The 11,247-nt window shown below is 32.4% G+C and overlaps 1 long non-coding RNA gene across 1 annotated transcript; it reads left to right on the top strand.

Moving 5' to 3' along the window:
- The first annotated feature begins 200 nt into the window (after positions 1–200).
- LOC106102288 lies at positions 201–11,247 on the top strand. The gene is made up of 3 exons (XR_001225558.1): positions 201–405; positions 10,960–11,051; positions 11,162–11,247. It is a non-coding gene; the product is annotated as an uncharacterized LOC106102288 (long non-coding RNA).

The raw sequence follows: 11,247 nt of genomic DNA, 5'->3' as shown, positions 1-11,247 counted from the left end.
TATTACATCTATGCAATTACATAGATAGAGTTTAATATAAGGAAATAAAACAATATTTTATTCTCACATGCAATACACAATACAAACATTTAACTTTCGTTATAAGCAGTTACATTTTGGGTTACTATGTCGTCACAATCCACAACTATGGTTGCTACGAATATTCCAGCAGTACGTGCACCCACCCTCCATAGTCTTGGTAAACAGTCGCTGCACAGCGGCCGATGTTCAGTCACCACTCGGCACTGTTCAGTCGTGCAACACGCCGCGACGCACGTTACAATTCTGATCTAAGTTAGGTCAAACTCATTCAGTTCTGTGACAGTGATGCTGCAGTGTGTACACGCCTTTATTTTGTGACCGTTATGATAATTGTGAGGACGATAAATAGATTAAGAATGAACAGTAAGTTTTTTTTATTTGTTTACTTTTAAAAGTAGTGTTTTTTGTAAGTACGATTCCTAAAATTAAAAAAAAAAAATTAAACGAATAAATTAGTCATTAGTCGTAAAAAAAATGCTAACAAAATTTTAGTTTATTGTTTTAAAACGACGAAATTACTAGGAAGTTTAAAAGAAAAATAAAACTTATGAAAACCGATTTACTTAAAATTCACTAGATGCTTATAAATAGTGTAAATTAAGTTATTAAGTCCGTTATGGCTTAGTGGTGCATTCAAATGCTAAGCGTAGTGCAAACGATCGCAATCCTGTTTAGGAAAAAGTCGGCTCGTGATGCGCTTTTTACTTTGATTTCTACATATCAATGAACTCAGTTTTTATAAGATACTATATATTCTAGAAAATTCTATTCAATATCTCGTTAAGTTACTTTAATACTGTATGTCTCGTTTTTTTAAGTTAAAAAAAAGTATTTATGTATTGAAGACATTAGAATTATCGTGCCCTAAAATAATTTTACTAAGATAAATAGAAAGTGAAGCATCATCGATTAAAAGCAATTTCACTTCCATTGTATTTGATAACTGAGACACGAATTAAAATCTATTCTACGAAAATCTTAGCATGCAAAATTATTACTTTATAAACAAAAATCGTGTCTGAATATTTCGTGCTTAAATCATCTTTGTTATTCTATTTCTGTTTGCCTGAAGTAAACAATAAATAACAGTCACTTCACTCACCTATTTGTTCTATGAATTGATTCTCAGTTGCCACCTTGTTTATGTAGGAGGAAACCTTATCTGAAGATCCTTAACTGATTTAGGTAAATCTAGCACAAATGCCAGGAAGAAATCATAAGGTTATTAAGTTTATAGGCACGAACGAAGTCGTGTGTAAACCTAGTATGTCAATCAGCCTTATAAATAAACACGGTATAAAGTTATACTTAGGAATAAACTGAATATAAACAAAATTTGTACTAATATTCGCTTATATTCAGTTTACCGCGTTTATTTGTAAGGCTGTATATGTACTTTACTATACCATACTGTTTATTAACACTTAATAAGAATCTAAGAATAAACCGTTACATATTTGCAACCACAATTTGTTAAGTAAGCCATCACGTGCTTGTTAAAAATTAATCGAGTTATACAAACGGAAGCGATCAGATCGCTATAAAACTGTATCGAAACGTAAAAAAAATCAAATAAGGTAAAACGGTATCGATTGGTTATTGCGTAATGAACTAGATAGAGTTATTCACCGGAATAAATTCCAATACACATATATACCGTACTAAATAATCTTACTTCTAAATGCAAAATTTTAGATGGATGAATGTTTGTTAGAGTTTGTAGCCTAAACGGCTGTACGGATCTCGATTAAATTTAGTATAGATGTAGAGGATAGTCTGTAAGAACACATAGGCTACTCACTTTTGTTTTTTTTTTAATTTCACGCGAGCTGAGTCGGACGAAAGCTAGTTTTATTATAATTCAGAAGTGTATGAAAAGTCTAGTAGAAAACCACGGCTATAGTCCGTTTATAGATAAGCTAAGTTGGCTTAATTCGTCACACTTTTATTAAAAATTAGTAGTTTTTTCTTTCCTTACTTTAGTATTATGCTGACTAAAATTAGTAAAGTAAATTATGTAAATCATATCCGTATTACTGCAACTTTAACTAGCTATGTTATAAAAGTGATCATGTCTATACTATATTTATACTTTCTAATTACACATGTCCACAGCGTGCTAATAATTAGCAATCGTCGTTCGTCGTATACTATTTAATTAAGCATAAATGGTCTAAGATATTATATTGGACTAGCTATTCCCGTGCGACTTCATCCGCATAAAATTATGAAAATTTTATATTTTAGTGTTCACATGTGTTATCAATTGCAAATGTCAAAATGACTTGTGATGGCAACCTTGCTTTCTTGATGTTGGCACCAACTTATGGTCTCTTTCCCTCTTTAGGGTTTTTATCCAAAATATTTACCCCTAAGTTTAACAGCGTGAAATTATATAGCCTAAAGCGTGATGTAAGTGTTGGGCTTTTTATTAAAAAAAGAGTTATTCGAAAATATGCTGTAATTGCTGAGATCTTAGGCAACAAAAAAGTGTGTGTTTACGCTTTATTATATTGGTATAGATAGATATGTAACTATAATATATTATTTATTATTACTATACTATATTAGTTACATATCCTATACTAGGCATGTTAAAATAACTCTTTAATTTTTTAAAAAGTACAAACAGTTGTTATATTTAAATAAGATAAACTTTCATTTAACTGTGTTACTTTCATACCATAAAAATTATTACAACTAAGTCATTATTTTACGCTATGTTAACACCGTAGTTCGATAATAAATTAACCATAATAACATAAGCATTTTAAAGTAGTTTGCTTAACAAAATTTTCGCCCGCAGCTCCATCCACTAAGTAAAAAAAAGTGAGCCTATGTGTTCTTCCAGACTATCCTCTACATCCATGTCAAATTTCATCAAGATACATTTATCCGTTTGGCTATAAACTCAAACATCCATCCATCGAAACTTTCGTATTTATAATGTTAGTAAGGTTCCCAATATTTGAAGTCGGAAAATACCTAATTGAATCTTAAATATTATAAGTTTTAAATTTGGTTAATACAAAGATAATGAATACTAGCTTTTTTCTAACAAACTTTTCAGTACATTGAGTATCAAGGACACCATTTTCACTCCATAGGTGTCCCAAAACGGAGATGGTTATCAAACTAAGTGGGCATAACAGCCTAAATTCTATGTTTGAATTAAGAACACTTTCACTGAAAGGAAAATGCAAGAGCATTTCGTAACAGGTTTATTGAAATCAGATTCAACGAAACACGCATTTTATGCAACTTCGATATTAGCGCATCGGAATTTCTTGTTCCTGTTTTTAAATCATTTATTTTTGTAATCAAATTACATCAAATAAGATTGTCTCCACTCTAGTACAAAACATTGTAGATTCATTTTAAAGGAAACTGAGAAAGATGATTTTTAATATGAGAGTTTTGGCAATGAAAGCCCGCCTTTACATTATCCATCATACGGGTCAACAACCTTAAGAACGCTGTACTAAACGTATTTTAGTGGTACTAAAGAAATCTTTGGGATTACAAGTAAGAGTGATTATCTTTTGTTAACATTCCTATTTAAACGTCAATCATATTAGGAATTATTTGAAAGGCGTTGGCTTTCCATTTATATTTTGTTAGTTAGTTGTAAAAAGATTTCACTATGAACTAGGGAACATGTGAGATTCATTATAAACAAAAATTATTAATTAAAATACATCTATTTAAAACTGAAAAAATAAGATAGAAAAAACTCCAGCTGAAATTTAAAAATTAATTTGAGCGACATTGAACGCACATAGGACGTTAAAAGCTTTAAAGAAAATTTAAAAGCAAAGCTTTCTCATATAAGCTCTTGAGGTGTGCAGGACCTAAATCCTGCTATTAAGAATATAAAATATATTATACTTTACGTAATCGCTGTAGTAAGTAATTAAATGTGTTTTAAAAGTTACTCTATCCAATCGAAAGAAAGTGTCACCACGATCCATGTAAGTCAGCAATCACGTCGCGTCGCAAGGAAAGTGGTGACGCAGCGAACTCGGGTAAGGTCACGGGCACGGAATGGTAATCGACCTCAGCACGACGCTTGAATATATTCATACCATTTGCTTATTGTTTGACAAACTGGATTATCTTACTCATAAATTTTTCATTGATTTTTCACTTTCTATGATACTTTAAAAGGACTTTTCACTCTCAGTTTCTCATTTCTCTTACGTTTTTTTAACCTTTCATAGCCATCTTACTAATATTATAAATGCGAAAGTTTATATGGGTGAATGGATGAATGGATGTTTGTTAGAGTTTGTGGCCTAAACAGCAAACGGATCTCGATGAAATTTGGCATAGATGTAGAGGATAATCTGGAAGAACACATAGACTACTAGTTTTTGTTTTTTTAAATAGCACGCGGATGGAGTCGCGGGCGAAAGTTCGTAGTTTATAAATGACAAAAATATATAGTATTACGAGTATTGTCAATTGTCAAACTGTTTTCGTTTTCATTCGTTGATGTCTGATAAACGGCGAGCAAGGAAAACTAAAGCAAAAGACATCAACGCTTGTGTGATTTTAGAGTTTTAGACATGGCAAAATAGATTTATAGCCCTTCCATTTCATATATTTATAAGTGCTATATTTCTGCACTATAAGGTCAGTACTAGAAAGAATTTTACTATTTTGTGTAATTAATAAATTTGAAATACAATATTAATCTTATAAAGAAAAAAAAATCAAAATTATCATCTTATTATTTATTATATATTTATTATACAGATGTACATACCAGTTGGTCTGGAACATCAAATAGTCTACGTGTATTTGTTTATTTTAAATTTACGTGGACGAAGTCGCGGATGAAAGCTTTATACCTACAATACATAGTTTTATAATAAAATATACATATTACATAAAGCATTTAGTATCCGGTATGCTGATTAGGAGAAAAGAAAGAGTTTTTGTACTCTTTAGGAAGTGGTATTACTAGAAACAGTGGTTGACAACCTTGTGTTAATGTCACAATGTTTTTTTTTATTATTATTGACATGACATTGCATCACTTATTACCAGTTTAAATTCTCATACGCACAATAAACTTCTCACAACTCCGAGTCAAACAGATCGTGTTTTTTATATAAAAAATCCAACAATGGGAAATAAATCATACAATATCGTGCGAAATGTTCTGTTTTATTGATTAAGGAAGTTTTCGACATCGATTAAATTTTAAATACGCATTTTATGTTTAAGCAAATTTCTAAAGTAGTAAATAGAAATACCATAATGAAATCTTTAAAAAATTATGAAGTAGTCAATTTTTATTTTCGAATCTAAGTAATGATTAATTTAAACTTTCTTTTAAACCAGATCTAGGATCGAAATAAGTTATGAAATAGAAAATGTTGTATACGGTTATTCAATAAATTCAGAGCGAATCGTAAACAGCTCACGATATCGATTTAAATCATACTAATTAATTACATTTATAATAAATGCGAAAGTTTAGATGGATGGATGTTTGTTATTGTAGCATAAACGGCTGAACGGATTTCGATGAAATTTGCTTTATATATAGAGGATAGTCTGGAAGAACACATAGGCTACTCGCTTTTGAATTTTTAAATTCCACGCAGACGGAGTCGCGACCCAAAGCTAGTATAACATAAATAATTGCAACATATGGGATATAAAGTTGCAAACATACTACGAATCTATAAGTTTTTATATAGATGCATATTTAGTAGATAGATAAGCAATTGGATTTAAGGTTATGTTGTAAGCTTATTTACAAAAAAAAAAATAATACTATTTTAAACAAAAAGTAAAACAAAATAGTAACGAATGCTTACTTGGTGGAACTGATTGTCGGAGTATTGTTGCGATTATTTCCATCGCAGTCATAAATACTGTTATTGGCCACAAACATAAAGAAAGATACACATTTCTTAATAAACCTTATTTAGTAATCGAGACTAATTTTATTATCGTTAATACAAACATTTGCATTCATTAAATAAATCTTAACAAACATCTTAATCTACATGATTGCAAAAAATATTAAAGTGAAAGTAAAATCAATAATTATATGTTGATAATGAAATAAAAATGATATCAAGTGATTTTCAAAACAAGCGTGAAGAAATTTCTCTGTTGGAGCAATGATTCGCATGAATGTTCATTATACGTCAGTGACAGTGCCGTATTGCTCGCTTGCACGCTCTACAACTTCTTCAATGTGGGCTTTTACCATAAAAAACTTTGTTTCAATTCGAGGTTAAACAAACGTTAACCATTTTAATCGAGCTATAAAACGATTGACGACAATATTCGAAGAGCAGGATTTGAACACGACTTTAAGATCAGATTTCCTTACTTTATTAGGCTATTGATGCTAAACGAAATTACTAAGGTTTTTAAATTGTTACCATAACGTGAATATACGAGTAGAATATGATCCCGTTGTTTCCCGTAGCCATATTGGCCTGAGCGTGCTCTCTCGAGCGAGATAAGAGCATAAAAATGTATCTGTTGGTTTCTCGCGTCGAATAGCTCGAGTGAAACCCGACACGGTCGGTGGCTCAGCGGCGCGGCGCGTGCGCAGCTCCCGTGCACCATGTCACCTAAATGTGCTTGTACACACGAATTAACTGTATACGAATTGAAATAGAGCGTCGGTGGCTCAGTGGTTTAAGCACTTGACATGTAATCTAGGGGTCTTGGGTTCGAATCCCGCCATGTACCAATGTGATTTTCGATTTTTCGAATTTTCATATGTACATAATTTACCCGACGTGCTTACGGTGAAGGAAAACATCGTGATGCAACCTGCACATATCGGCGAAGAAATTCAAAGATATGTGTGAAGTCAGCCAACCCGCACTTGGCCAGCGTGGTTGACTATGGCCTAGTCACTCTAACTTTAGGGTAGGCTCCGAGCCCCTCGGTGGGGACATATAGTGAGCTGGTAATGATGATGATGATGAATTGAAATACGATAAACATAGTGAGGGCGTAGTCATAGTTATAATAAATATGGGTTCCGCCAGAAGTTGTCTAAGGAAAGAGTTGTAGAGCTTAGAGACCATGTTAATGACCTCCACGACCCCAATACCTAGCTGGCAACGCCCATGTAGCTACAGACATTCAAGTAGACGCATTAATAAAAAAAAAAATGAAAATCCTTTATTGAACTAAAACAGTTTAGTACAGTTCGTGGGACTCTGTCTCCTGAGCTAGTAATAACTGTGTTTCAGAAGGCAGCGTCTTCTTTTAACGATTATCTTGCGGAATTTAAAATACATGGTTACAAAATAAGATGAGAGTTATACATAAAAAGATTTTTTTTTTAAAATTACTGAAAATACTCAACAATTAAATAGTTCCCATCTCGTGTAATAGAATTTAAAATTTACTTATTCATTTTTTTCTCGCCACACAAACCCAAACACAGATACATAAGTTGTATGAATGTTACCTACTTTTATCACTAATCTGTAATTATTCAATAGAAAAGTTCCGATTGTAACTTTCGTTACTGGCACATCACCAACGAGGTCGGTACACGGACGCTGCTTAGATACTAATATATTATTAATCCAAATAGCAACATCTTTTACTACTTGACATGAATAACTCTAAAGAACAAATGTTTATTTTACTTTTGCCGGTGAGTTCATTCGCGCGATTTTAAAAAAAAATACGTAACCTATGTGTTCATCCAGACTATGTTCTACATCTGTAACAAATTTAATCGAAATTCGTTCAATCCTTTTAGAGATACGTAATAACAACTACCCATTTAAATGTCGCATTTATAATATATCATGAAATTTGATTTAACTTTTACACGATCGCTTAAGTGTTATTTTTAGTGTAGTATACTGAAATTTTATAAATTATCAACTGAAAAACTTTGTAACTATGGTAAGCCTATTTAACTGTAATAAACATCCAGAAATAGAACAATCTAGACGTAATATTGTAAATGTACAGGACCCTAATGTCAAAAATAGTTTCACTTTCACTAAAACGTAACACGTAAAGTCCACCAAATAAGACATCATAGTTTTATTACTAACTACTGTCATAAAAACAAACCTTAAAAGTACTGTCCGGGTAATATAACAATAACTATTACAAAATAATTGTTACATATATGTCGTGCTTTATTATTTATTGCCTAATAACAAATAGAGCCAATGAGTTCAGTGGATTCGGAGGGGAATGGGACGCATATAGATATATCTTCTTTCAGTACGTCTCATCCTTTGTTGATTAAAGGCAGGTAACAAGCAAATACGGATGTCTTTGGGCAGCGTCTGCTTCGATTTTTTGGCAAATTTTGGGGACCGCTTGTTGGTTTTTCACCTTATACTAAAAAAAATCTATTCAAAATGACTGATTCATTTAGAGGAAAGATATTTTTAAGCTCCGCATAATAAACTCTACTATATGGGTACTGTAAAATGCTTTAAGTACTCTTTTACTTTAAGAAATATTTTCTGATTACATTATTTTTTTTTATTTTATAACACAAGGTGGCAAACGAGCAAGCGGCCGCCTGAAACCGACAAAATGGCGAAGCGACCGCTGACCATAGACATCCGCAATTGCAGATGCGTTGCCTACCCTTATACGACGGAGGAGGAGACGCACATAAAGAGAATATTTTGAACAAATACGTTTATTATTTAGTGACACACGCGACGCCGAGGGCGAAGTGCAATATCCGATTAGAATTACCAATATCACAATTAGGCAACTTTCGTAACCGAAAAGTCCGGGTACGATAATAAATATTCACAAGGAGTATGGTGACCATAACTATGGTATTCAACGTCACGTAGGACGATGCACGTAATGTTAGAAAGTGATAACGTACGTATTATACGGAACCTTAATTTCTAATGGCACTTTAAAATTATTATGCAATGAACTTTTTACGTCATGGTTTGAGGGACATTAGCTTCTACGTTAGACTTTTATTTCTACTTCCAAAGGCTAAGGTAACTCTAATCCATCTAACAGTTACACTTGCGTGTAGGATTTTCATTATTCCGGAACGTTTGTATCGAGAGTTAAAATATTAAACCAACTAGCTTTGGACCGCGACTCCGTCTGCGTGGAATAAAAAAAACAAAAATGAGTAGCCAGTGTTCTTGCAGACTATTCTTTACATTTATAACAAATTTCATCATAATCTGTCCATCCATCTAAAGGCATTTATGATATACATAAGTAAGATAACTTAATTTCATAATATATCTTGCTCTACATTAAAAATCTCACGTACATTTCACAATAAAAGGAAACATTACCAATAAAGGAAAAGGAAATTACTTTTTTATATTAAATTATTATACAAAGAAAGGACTTTAATAACAGATTCTGCAAGCAATCGTGGGAATAAAAACCGTGCGCCGTCTCGGTCAGCCGATACTCTGACACGCTCTAGATACGGAAAACCTGTCCGACCGAGTTTTTGTCTGTTTTATTTACTTCCACATCCATATGAGAACTAACGCACGGTCAATAGACGTTTTTGTTTTACAGTGGAAAGTTTGTTTAAGACGTCCATAGAACAGAACTCATAGACCATTACCATTAATATATGAAGAATGCAGTATGCAGACAGGTCAATGACTGTTCCTCAAGAATATACCACATATAATTTGAATTGCCGCAAGGTTTTTATTATTAAAAAAAAAAACTTAACTTCAGACTGTGTTACATCGATAATTCTATACTAATCTATACTATAACATATAGCGTAAACACACACTTTGTGGCGTAGGATGTCAGCAATTACAGCATATTTTTGTATGATTCTCTTTTTAATAAAAAGTCCTACACTTACGACACGCTTTAGGCTATATATTTTTACGCTATTAAACTTAAGGGATAAATAAATTGGTAAAAAACCTTCATGTGGGAAAGAGATCATAAACTACAAGCTGCCAACATCAAGGAAGCAAGGTTATTATGGTAACGGTAATTTTGACATCTGAAATTGAGAATTTCACAAATGTGAGCAACTAAATTTTACATTTCATTTTATTTTTAAAATACATGTGGAATACATACTGTCCTGTAGATCACTGTATGATTTTTTATGTATATGTATGTGTATATACATAACAATCAAGGAGTCGGAAGTATATAATGACAAAACATGGTCTGTTTCGCCAGTTCCCACGGGCTCAGTTATTGTCTTTTAAATGACAAGCGTTGAATTTCACTTTCACATACGGGAAATATTGCAAATTGCAGTTGACAACTAACAACCGGCAATTCAATAATGCCGTGCGACTTTCATACATCGCCTTCAATCGTATAAGGAACTGTTTATGTGACGGAAAATTCACTTAAAACTAAAACTCCAGCTAGGTCATGACCCAATCTTCTCTATAACTTAATCTAGACATAGGACTCAGCTGTTTAATATAACAATTCGATAGAAGAATAATAATTATATTCCTTTATTTTTTAATGTTGATGAACTGCTTCTATATTTGATATCTAAATCATTATTTCCCTAACCTTACTCCACTCATGTGGTGTCGGTTTCGATGTTTTTATAGCTGACCAGTCGCCATTCCTACTTAATTAAAATTATGTCAACTTTAACTAAATGGTGGCTGAATTACTAATTATCTTATCACACAAAACACAATTACATTTTAATAAAACATAGAATGAAGAAAGTAATAATGTATATCTAAATCGAGTGAAAACAACAACGTGACGAATAAATTACTTTAATCAGGTCGTTATAAAGCGATTGTCGCAGATAATAAAACAGAATCATGTTTAATTAAATAAGAAATCCGGTTGAGAATTAATTTAATTTTATAAAGACTTTTTGATTTAATGTAAAAATCATACTTTAGCTCCAGGTGTTTTATTTATTTATAATTCGCTAATTAAACATTCCAGGTTTTGAGGTGTGGCTGTGCGCGGCGACCCTACAGCTTCTGTTACTGACTGCGGGTTGCGAGAAACATCATCGACGCTCAGCATCTCATGGGGTACATATATTTTGTAATTATAACTACATTTGCCCTAAATAATCAAAGAGTTTTTTTACAGTACTAAACATTCAATGTATCTTGTCTAAAATTGTATAATCTCTTTCCAGGCACTACCAGTTTCAAAAAGCGGTTGGAGACCAGTAGTGAGCTCTAATGGTCTCGTGTACGGATCATTCGGTACCGCGCCTCTTCA

This window comes from Papilio polytes, unplaced genomic scaffold (assembly GCF_000836215.1).
Source record: "Papilio polytes unplaced genomic scaffold, Ppol_1.0 DF823923.1, whole genome shotgun sequence".
In the NCBI taxonomy this organism is placed as follows: Eukaryota; Metazoa; Arthropoda; class Insecta; order Lepidoptera; family Papilionidae; genus Papilio; species Papilio polytes.
This window is presented reverse-complemented; position numbering and strand designations above follow the sequence as displayed.